Raw genomic sequence first — 10,954 nt, 5'->3', positions numbered from 1 at the left:
CATATTTGAGAATCGAGATATTTCATAATATATCTTGGGAATATTTCGAATAAAACAAATAAAACCCCTGCTGAAAAAAACAATAGACACCATTACAAAATGTGTAATGGTTTTACTGGTTATAATGGGACTTGTATTGGTTTTACTGGAAACTGTAATGGACCTGTTGGTCTCTACTGGTAATTGTTTGCCTTCTATTGGTGGCTTGTTAAAACCAATAAATCCTAATGGAATATGTCCCAAAACACACTACAGAAAACCATTTTTTAAAGGTTTTAATGGTTTGTAATGTTTGTAATGTTATTTGTTGTGGAAACCATTAACATTTTCTGTGATGGTTTTATTGTTTTTGTTTTTTCAGTAGGGACATAAGCCTATATCAGTTATACAGTGGTATTGTGGCTGCTGTGTGTCACATGACAAGCATGAGAGCTTTTAAGGTTAAGATGGATTTTAAAATTGTGCCCCCTAAAAGCACAAGTAGCCCCTGTCTGTATAAATATAATATTTCATTAATAATATTATTATTTGTCTGTATAAATATATATTTAAGTGTATATAAGTACAATATCTTAGAGCTGAGCATAAGAATAATTTATGTTCACTAGAAATATATGACTTTTACTGTTTTACCTGGGGTGCTAGAGGGTGCTAAGCACCCTCAAACGAAATCAAAAGCATCCTCTCAGTTAAAGCAGTATTAATGGCATTTTATTGAATATTTGGCAAACTATCCAGTGCGTTATGGTTTGCGCTCTGGAGATCGATTTCTATGTTAATGTGTTTTTGCAGCATTGAGCAATGTAGCCAATCACGGACATATCTGTTGATTTCTTGGGCCCCACGTGTGCAGGGGCCTCGGATTGGCCAGACTGTTTTTTATTATTTTAAATTTACTTCAGCGCGAACAAAAAAAGATGCATAAAAGGCACAAAGAGCAGCCTAGGGGCCCCCCACCACCCTAATCCGCCCCCCTATGTATATAATATATATATATATATATAGTTACAACACCCTCACTAATTTAAGATGCACCCTCAGTGATTTGATTGTGGAGCCGGGCCTGGTGTGGGAACATTTTGATAAGGCCAGCAGAATCAGATAACAGTCTTAAAATAGTCAAATAATTACAGCGCTGCTTATCAAGGAAATGATGAGAGAGAATCAAGTGACGCACGTCAATGAAACAAACGCTACATCTATGAACGCGGTGTCGCGTAAAAACGCCATGCGCGTTTCCGCGGTGAGCAACTTTGGACCAACTCTATAAAAAACAAACCAAAGCCTAGAATCCAGCAAGACTGAAACCCAGTCCACAAAAATCACCCGAACAGCATGACACTACCGCCAAAACGCGTCCACGAGCTTGGAAACGGAGGCGCTTTCCAGGCATAAAGATACAGTTCTCACCCTGCCAGATGGTGATTCCCAGTCTCTTCTTCCAGGAGATGTGTTTTGGGTTTTCGCGGTTTACTACCGGCGTCTGATCCACCTCTTCCGCGCAGTGCGCTCGGCGTGTCCAACTTCAAACCTCGCGAGGTTTGGAGATGTCTGGATGAGAGATGGGACAGGCATTTATTTACATGCATTTATAGGGTTCAGAGGGTTGTATCCGAAGCAATTCACAAATGCATAAATCAAAACCAATCAAAGCGGGCAATTGCCATTATGCATTCCCATTTTAAACTAATAACTGAGGATACTGATGACGATGATAAGTCAATCCAATCAATCACATAAGGAGGCCACTAATAGGGTTTGCTTGCTTAATTCCTGTTTTCATGTTTTGTTTGTTTGCATGTGCCCGGGGCTGCAGTATATTAGTTAAAAGCTATGATTTCAGCTGAATTCGTTTCATGCTTGGGACACAAATCTGAGTCACTGGCTAGTGGGTAACTGTTGCTGTTTGACTATGTGTGATATGTATGCCTTTTGGTCTGGATGAATTTGCGTTGACATTTTTAATGTGCTATTATTATTTGACATAATATTCAGTGACATTGGTGAACCTCTCAAATGAGGCAAAGCCTTCTCTACAATGCATTTTTGAAACAAGATTTATTAAACAATCAACAAAGAAACAATATTATAATATTTGAATGTTTATAATCCAACCATTAAAGTCTCACCAAGTTTATGCATTTTTAAAATTGTTTTATTCTACTAGTTGTTTTTATCATTGGGGGGGGGGGGATTTGCATTAATATAAACAGTCTTTTTTTAAGACCATTAGTCAACAAATCCACTATAAACACTGCAGGTGTGATATGGGTCACAGATGCTGAAGTGAAACTTTCATTTAACTGACCTGAGAGGTCGCTAAAAAGTGGCTCATTGACAGATCATCATTTCAGTTCAGTTGGGTCGTGAGTTAACCCGATCACGTCCGAGTGGGTGAGTGTTGAATTCTAAAATTAATCCACCCATTTCCACCAGTTTGACCTCTCGTGTGGATTTGTCTCCCTCTGAATCATTATCAGCTTGCGTCCCTTTAGTGAAATGAGTGTTGCATTCAGTATTTCTCGCTTTACTATTGTAGTTTCAGCATTTTTCTGATTATATGGTAAAAGTTTTGCACAAAAGTTTTTGTTATTGAAATTCAGGGGTCATTTTACTCAGAAGATTCTCCTCCTCCGTTCTCCATTTAACCAAAAGCAGTTTTGTTTGCTTCCTGTGCTTCCTGTATGTTAGCTAGTGCACAGATCAGATAACGTTCTTATTTCCCAGAACATTCATACCGGAGGCAAATATGAAACACTACGATGTGATGTTGTGGGTTTATTTCTACCTGGCAGTTAATTTTCATGCGTAAATGACTGAGACACACACACTACAAAGAACAAACTGGAAGTAATTTTGGTAGTCTTCTTTAATAGCAGCTTCTTCCCACCGCATTACGTTCATTTCCCGTTTATTCGATCTGTTTAGTCCCCGAGCGGGAATTTAGAAGTTCGTTCTTATATGATTTGTGAAATGAGTGGAACATGCACTATACGCACCAATTTCATGCTGATGCATTTTTTAATATTCTTAATGACAATGATTGACTTAAGTTATGTTATGATTTTCCCCAAAGCTGAAATAAAATCGTGTGCATAGGTCATCACTTAACGAATCTAATAAGATGAAGCTGTGCACAGACTTCCTGTAGTTTCTGTTGTTTCAGGCTGTTTGTTTTTCTCATCTGCGGAACTATCGTGATAAATAGAATAGGTTTGAATGACAAGTTTATTCGTGATCTCTTTATCTGACAATTGCTTTTTTGTTCAAAGTCTTACTGATGACAATTAGAAAAACTATTGCTGTTGGCAGTTTTATATTTAAAAAATAGAAATGATTTTCATCAACACATCATGCACCTTGATGAGAACAGCAGCTGTTGACATGCACAGTCACCGAAGTATGTTTTTCCTGGAATAATAAAACAGATTTGGCTTAGTGCAGTGCATACTTTGTGAAGATAAGCAAGGGTGTTGCTATGCAGCTGCTAGGGTGTTTTGGGTGGTTGGTTGCTTATCCAGAAATGTGTAATTATTCTGGTCACTAGATATGACAGATCCTTCCAGATCCTTTCTTCAGTGTCAGTCTCTGAGATTTTTTAAACCATTTTATTGTTCCGGGTGAAAACTGTACATCTGAAGGCTGAAAAAATGCAATAGCACACTTCTTATCATTCCTGTTCATAGCAGGTGCAGGACTAGTTATGTTCCAAAATTTAAAGGAAAAGTTCAGCCAAAAATGAAAATCTGCTTTACTCACCCTCAGGCCATCCAGGACATAGATGAGTTTGTTTCTTCATCAGAACAGATTTAGATAAAATGTAGCATTACATCACTTGCTCAGCAATCCTCTGCAGTGAATGGGTGCCGTCAGAATGAGAGTCCAAACAGCTGATAAAAACATCACAATAATCCACAAGTAATCCACACCACTCCAGTCCATCAATTAACATTGTGTAAAGCCAAAAACTAAGACACAAATCCATCATTAAAATATTTTTAATATAAGATGTCAAAACATTTTCATTTTTGGGTGAAATATTCCTTTAATAGTTACATAGGGTTAGAGGTTTGAACAAGCCTCTGGGTAGTATAAGTAATAATAATAATTGATTTTTGCCTTAGTATGTCCTACCACAACATTCATTCATTCATTCATTCATTCATTCATTCATTCATTCATTCATTCATTCATTCATTCATTCATTCATTCATTCATTCATTCATTCATTCATTCATTCATTCATTCATTCATTCATTCATTCATTCATTCATTCATTCATTCATTCATTCATTCATTCATTCATTCATTCATTCATTCATTCATTCATTCATTCATTCATTCATTCATTCATTCATTCATTCATTCATTCTTTCATTCATTCATTCATTCATTCATTCATTCATTCATTCATTCATTCATTCATTCATCCATCCATCCATCCATCCATCCATCCATTCATACATTCATTCATTCATTCATTCTCCCTTACATGCAAATGTAAAGGTGCAAATGTAGAATACAGGATTTGAAAGGGGAAAAAAGCTACATTTTCTCAAATTTGTTGTACCTAAAATAAATAAAATAATTTACCTAAATAACGTAAAAAATTTGTAAACATTATATAAAATTACATAAATGTATGTATTTATTGCATTTGTCTAAACTGTCTATAAAAGATATAATTTTTAATTATATATATAATTATATATATAATTATTATTTGTGAAAACTGGGCAGATTCTGTTGCTTAATCCAGCATTATTGGGTAGTTTTTGTTGCCAAATCTGTCAAAATTAATTGTGTGTGTTCTAAATTTGACAAAATTGGGTTGTTTTTGTAACATGCTTTATTTTACATTCAACGCCCCCGTAACCCCACACATTTGTGTGTGTGTGTATGTGTGTGTTTATAATGTGCTGATGAGGGTTTCTGAAGACTGCTGTTCTCAGTCATACTGGGATCAAGCTGTGTAAAAGAGAACTGAATGTCGTTTGATTAAAACCTCCATTTAGGCGCACCCTCATCTTCTAATCGTGTCAAACCGGGGCTGGGACTCGAGGGAGTATTTCAGGCTGTCTAATTTTAGAGACTTTTTGTCCCAAGACATCTCATGTTATCTGTTTCATCTTGTTTATAAGAGCTACAAATGATGTTCTTTACACTTTTTGGTTCTCAGCTATCAGAGCACGTGTTCAGGAAATGTGTGTGTGAGAGATAAAAGGAAAACAGACAGCCTACATTGTGCATGTGCAGGTACAGAACAGGACCTCTATAGAAAGTGTCAATCTGCAATCGGCCACATCCTCAAAAAACTAGGTTAAGACCCAGAGCACAGTGCTGTTGAGTCTCACAGGGGCTTCTGGCCCCCTGAAATACTAATAAAACGTCAATTCAGCATTGTGAGAATAATTTCTTCTCTGCTTAAGACCCGTGAAGGTCAACAGGGCACGTCTCCACGGATCCACCGCAGAAGAGAAAAGCAGCAAAATCGACACCACAGAGGACAAGAGAACTTGGAATAACTAGATGTATGATTTAAGCCCGATGCACAGTATAAGATTGTTGTGATGGTGTCAAAAGGTCATAATGTGATTGTTCAAAGTAGTCCAGTTTTAGCATGACCTGGTTAGCCCTTGCTGGTAGATGTCGTAATTACACCATCAGGTTCCTAAAAGAATCTTTCTCCATTAACTATTTAATTCTAGAGGTTCTTAAAAGCATAAAATGGATGTTTTTGACAGTCTCTGGAAAAAAGGGACTGTGTGTTTTCTTGTTTAAGCTTGTAGAATATCATTTTTAATTTTGCGTACAAATGAGGACAGCTGAATGAACGTGGACTGATGACTTAACCCTCATGTTGTGTTGCAGTCATTTTGAACCACAGATAATTTTTTTCCCTGAAAAATGTTAGTTATCGCATTGGAATAAAACTTACTATTTAAAACAAACAAACAAATAAATAAATACAATTTTTTTTTTCTTGTGGTTTCCCTGGTCAAAAAATGAAAGGAAAAAAAAAGACATAGCTTGCAAATCTCTAATTATGCTATATTATTACCACATTTATGTTTTTGTCAAAGTTTTTTTTTTTCTTTCAATTAACACAGGTTTTGTATTTCTTTTTGGAGCTAATGCACTGGCCTCATTCATCAGAGTTTATGCATCTCAGTTTTTGAGTGAATAGTCAATCTATAAGCAAATAATGCTTTTTTTCATCCAAAAAAATTAGGTTCATAAGCTCAGATCTGTGAGGCCTACGATTAACTACTTACAAAAAGAAATACAAAACCTGTGCTAATTGTAAGAAAACAAGTTGACAAAAAGATTGAGTCTAAGATTTGGTTATAGCATAATCAGAGATTTGCAAGCAATTTTTAAAAGGCCATTCATTTTTACCAAATCAGGTAAAGGTTATTCAGCACAACACAAGAGTTACAGTAAAGCACAATATGAAAAGCAACAATGAAAATCACTGGATACACCAGGCTTGAGTTCACTGGGAACGAACAGCCTTCACATGGGCTGGGTCTGCAGAAACGAGAGCGTAATGCATTAAAATATATTTTAAAAATACAAACTTAGATAGGAGCATAACTAGGGGCAAGATTCTTGTGGAAGACGGCCCGAGACGTCTGCTCTTTTTTTTTTCTTTATATATATAAATATTTACCACATATGAGATCAGTAACCAAAGGTGAAAAATCCTCTGTAACATGCTAAATCATCCTGAACACTGTCATTAAAGTGGTTAACAGGGGACGGCAGCAATTAGTCATAATCTGCTACAAATGAGAGGGGGGGGGGATTACATAAGATTATAATATAGTTGTCTAGATAAGTAAGAAAGTATATGGAATAATATGTGATTGTTATGAACTGTTATAACTTGTAATAATATATATCTATATTTAACTTTGAGGTTCTTTTGTTCAGGATTTTAAAATGCAAAATGAACACAAATGTACAAAAATGCACAAATATGTGACTCATGATAGTCTATATCAGGTTTCCTCAAATCTTGCCCTGTAGGGCCAATGCACTGCAGAGTTTAGCTTCAACCCTGATCAAACTCACCTACCTGTGATTTTCTAATGATCCTGGAGACAATGATTATCATGCTCAGGTGTGTTTGATTAGGGTTAGAGCTAAACTCTGCAGGAAAGTGGATCTCGTGGGCCAGATCTGAGAATCCCTGGTCTATATATTATGAATAACTTGTCTAAGAAGGTCTATACCTGCAACAGGGTTATTATTGTAAACTAAAACTAACTATCTAAATAAATAAATAGAAAACAGTTATTTTAAATAGCAATAATAATTCACAATATTACTGTCAAATATTATTATCAAATAAATGCAGTCTTGATGAGCATAAGAAACTTCTTTAAAAAACATTAAAAATTACCGACCCCAAACTTTTGAATGGCAGTGTGCATGTGTGCGCTAACCAATCAAACTCAGCTCTTTGGTCCACACTGAATGTAACAATGCTGTGCAACTTTACAGACAATCAATTAATGATGTTAAACTTAACTATACTGTAAGTTCTCTCATCAGTGTTACCGGCACCTACAGTATGCATAGAGGCTATCTGTGGAAAGTTATTCATGTAATTTTTTCAAATGAAAGTTTTCATCTTGCTTTCCATTTAAAATAGCAGAAGAATTGCTGAAGATGCTATTTCAAGAACAACTCGTGTGACATGCTCCACCTTTCTTCAGCACGCACACAATGAGATTCTCATGTGAATAGCACACCACACAATGGTGAAGAGGACACGCTTGTATTAATCCTGAAAGTGGGTCACAGCCCTATTTTCTTTTAAAACATTCCTCAGAAAGTCTTGAGTTATGAAAACGAATTTAAGCATTGCTGTGTGGCTTTGTTGTGCCTTGACTAATACCTTTTCAGCTCACAAAGACATCCTCTTAAGCTGTTCTTACATTAGGGTGCAGCTTAGAGCTTCTTTTTAGCTGGAAATACTGTCGAAACATCTTTTTTTAAGAAGAATAAGCGTTATATATTTGCCAATCTCAAGCATGACTTATGACTTTTTTGCACTTTTACTTCTCAGAAAGACAGCTGGAAAAATTGGCTAAAATGTGCAGAAAGTCTGTGAAATCCTATTTAGAAGTCAATAGAAATGAAATTGTAAGATCTAACAGTGTTTTTCTGTTACGCAGGCATGCTCACACACACAATCACTGGACTGTATCGCTGCTCTGGGTCTGAGCAGTATTGATTGAACTACCTTATGCAATGTTCTTTGGAAACGAGAGAGCATTGACTGCACTGCGTTGTTTCAGCAGAGTTTTCTGGTTTGTATGTAATGGGTGAATCAATGAAACATCACACGCTTTCTCATCCCCCATCTCTGATGCAACACTTACTATGTTATAGTCGCTTTAAGGCAAGTTCACTCAGTTCACTCACCAGCCATCTTGGTAACACCCCCGGACAGCTATTTTCTATCTAGCGTATGAAGGCAGCTCCTGACTCTTTGAATCAGGAAAGATCTGAATCTTCACTTTTTTTTTGTGCATTTCAATAACATAAAGAGTATGTTTACTACCATGCTGGAAAATCCAACTTTAGCTGATAGCTGTTTTGAAACATAGTAGCTGGTCTATAGCGTGTCCAGACTTGTCATTTGTTGGTCCTAGCTGGTCTTTATCTGGTAAGCCATCTTGTACCAGCACCAATCCAGCTAACTGCTGGTCATATCAGTTTTTAAACTGGGTTTTGTATGGAGACTGTATGTCCTTTTTTTCCCCAGACATGTCCTGACTGGGATTTCTAAATTGCATAAAATGTTTGGTGTTGGATTTGTTTTTTTATTGTCAAAACAAAAAGGGGAAAAGCTAAAACCTGGACACTTTAGGCATTTTAGAATGCCGGGGAAAAAGAGGACGCATGGTCCCCTAGGTTTTGGAACATAGTCACTGATTCACCAGCTAATAACCAACCTGAACATACTAATAACCATCTTAAAACAGCAACCTACACTCTAAAAAATGCTGGGTTAAATACAACCCAGTGCTGGGTAAAACAGGGACAAACCCAGCAATTGGGCTGTTTTGACCCAGCGGTTGGGTTAAATGTTTAACCCAACCTTCTGGGTAGTAACCCAACCGCTGGGTCAAAACAACCCAATTGCTGGGTTTGTCCCTATTTTACCCAGCACTGGGTTGTATTTAACCCAGCATTTTTTAGAGTGTATGCTTATTGGAAATATATTTTTACCTATTTTTGCAAAACATCACTATATTCACTGCCGTTTCCAATTAAAATTCAAATAACACGCCCATATGTATTCATTTTTACACAACTTATGCTTACAGGGTAGATTAGACTTATTTTTGCCGGTTTCCTTGCACAATACTATTGTCACTTAAGGCTGAGAGAGAAACACGAAGATGATGATCAAAAGTCTTTAATAATCCAAGCAGGCAGGCAAACCACAACACAACCTCTAACTTAAGCGAAACCAGACAAATGGGAACTGAAAAGGCAACAACTTAAATACAAAGCAAATGAGGGAAATTATGATTAACACCTGTGAAGATTACATGAAACTCCATGACAACTCATAAGTGGCGGGAAACTGAACAAAGGACAACAGGAGCTAAAGGAAACAAACTAAGATAAAGTAACTGAAAGTCTGTGACAACTATGTTATGACCTCAAAACATACCGCAAACTTTTATCATACCGCATGATTTGCAAATTAATACGTTTTGATGTTTGCATCACATACGACTTTTTAACATAGTAAACTTGCTCATTAGCGTACCTGGTACAGTACTGAAATTGCGATGTGGATGCTAAAGGAAACAAACTAAGATAAAGTAACTGAAAGTCTGTGACAACTATGTTATGACCTCAAAACATACCGCAAACTTTTATCATACCGCATGATTTGCAAATTAATACGTTTTGATGTTTGCATCACATACGACTTTTCTAACATAGTAAACTTGCTCATTAGCGTACCTGGTACAGTACTGAAATTGCGATGTGGAGCACTCAGGTACAAATCCAGTGAAACATGAATAACAAATCACGATAAAAGAGCTCAAAGACTTGTATAAGGAAACTAAAATGGCATGGTGGCTTCAGCGAATGGGTTTTTATCTAGCGTTTGCTTTTGTTGAACTATCAGTTCAAACGGAATAGAGCATTAACTTTTTAGCGCCACTCACCAGAGATTACATTTCCAATCTGTCTCGATACATACATCAAGCAGCATTTTGCCAGATTCTTCTGTTTTAGATTAAACTGAACACACTTTTAGCACCACTCATTTCAATCTGAAAGTGTCCCGAAACATGCATGAAGCAACAAAATATAATTTTGCAGTTGCCACAGGCATGTATTTCCAATTAGCCTGAGTTGTAAACTCTAAAAAATGCTGGGTTGTTTCAAGCCAACTTTGGGTCAAATATGGACTAACCCAGCTGTTGGGTTAAATTTTTACATTAACTTAAAAAAAAATAATAATAATTGGATTAGTTTATATATTTGACCCAAAGTTGGGTTGAAACGACCCAGCATTATTTAGAGTGTAGAATAGAAACCAGCAAACATGTTCCGAAACACAGCTACCAGATTAAGCTTTTCCAGCTGTTTCTTGAAAGCCGACGTGTAAATAAAAAGCCATGCTATATTGTGGTTGCTGTCTGCTAGTCTAGATGTGTTGTGCCGTCTTCCCTGTGCTTCAACGGCAAGAACGAAGGTAAAATTCTCAGATCGCTGTGATTTAGTGAGCTATAGCGCTCTGAGCTATAGGCTCTGCCTGAGCTGCTGATCTCAGGTCAGTTTTGCCCACAATGCATCAGTGTTTATGTCTGCAGAAGCTACGTAGTGCTGACCCAGGACCTGTGGGAGTGGAAAACCTTGTCTGGCTATCGCTTAATAACACACTTAACCAACTAACACGCTGTTTAGTGCC

General features: G+C 36.7%; 1 pseudogene; it reads right to left on the bottom strand.

Annotated features, from left to right (window-relative positions):
- Window positions 1–1,541, bottom strand: part of LOC107705776 (cholinesterase-like) — a 37,874-nt pseudogene extending 36,333 nt beyond the window's left edge.
- Between the last annotated feature and the right edge of the window lie 9,413 nt (window positions 1,542–10,954).

This window comes from Sinocyclocheilus rhinocerous, unplaced genomic scaffold (assembly GCF_001515625.1).
Source record: "Sinocyclocheilus rhinocerous isolate Xijiao unplaced genomic scaffold, SAMN03320098_v1.1 scaffold834, whole genome shotgun sequence".
Classification (NCBI taxonomy): domain Eukaryota; kingdom Metazoa; phylum Chordata; class Actinopteri; order Cypriniformes; family Cyprinidae; genus Sinocyclocheilus; species Sinocyclocheilus rhinocerous.
Note: the sequence above shows the minus strand (reverse complement) of the source record. Positions and strands in the feature narration are given on the sequence as shown.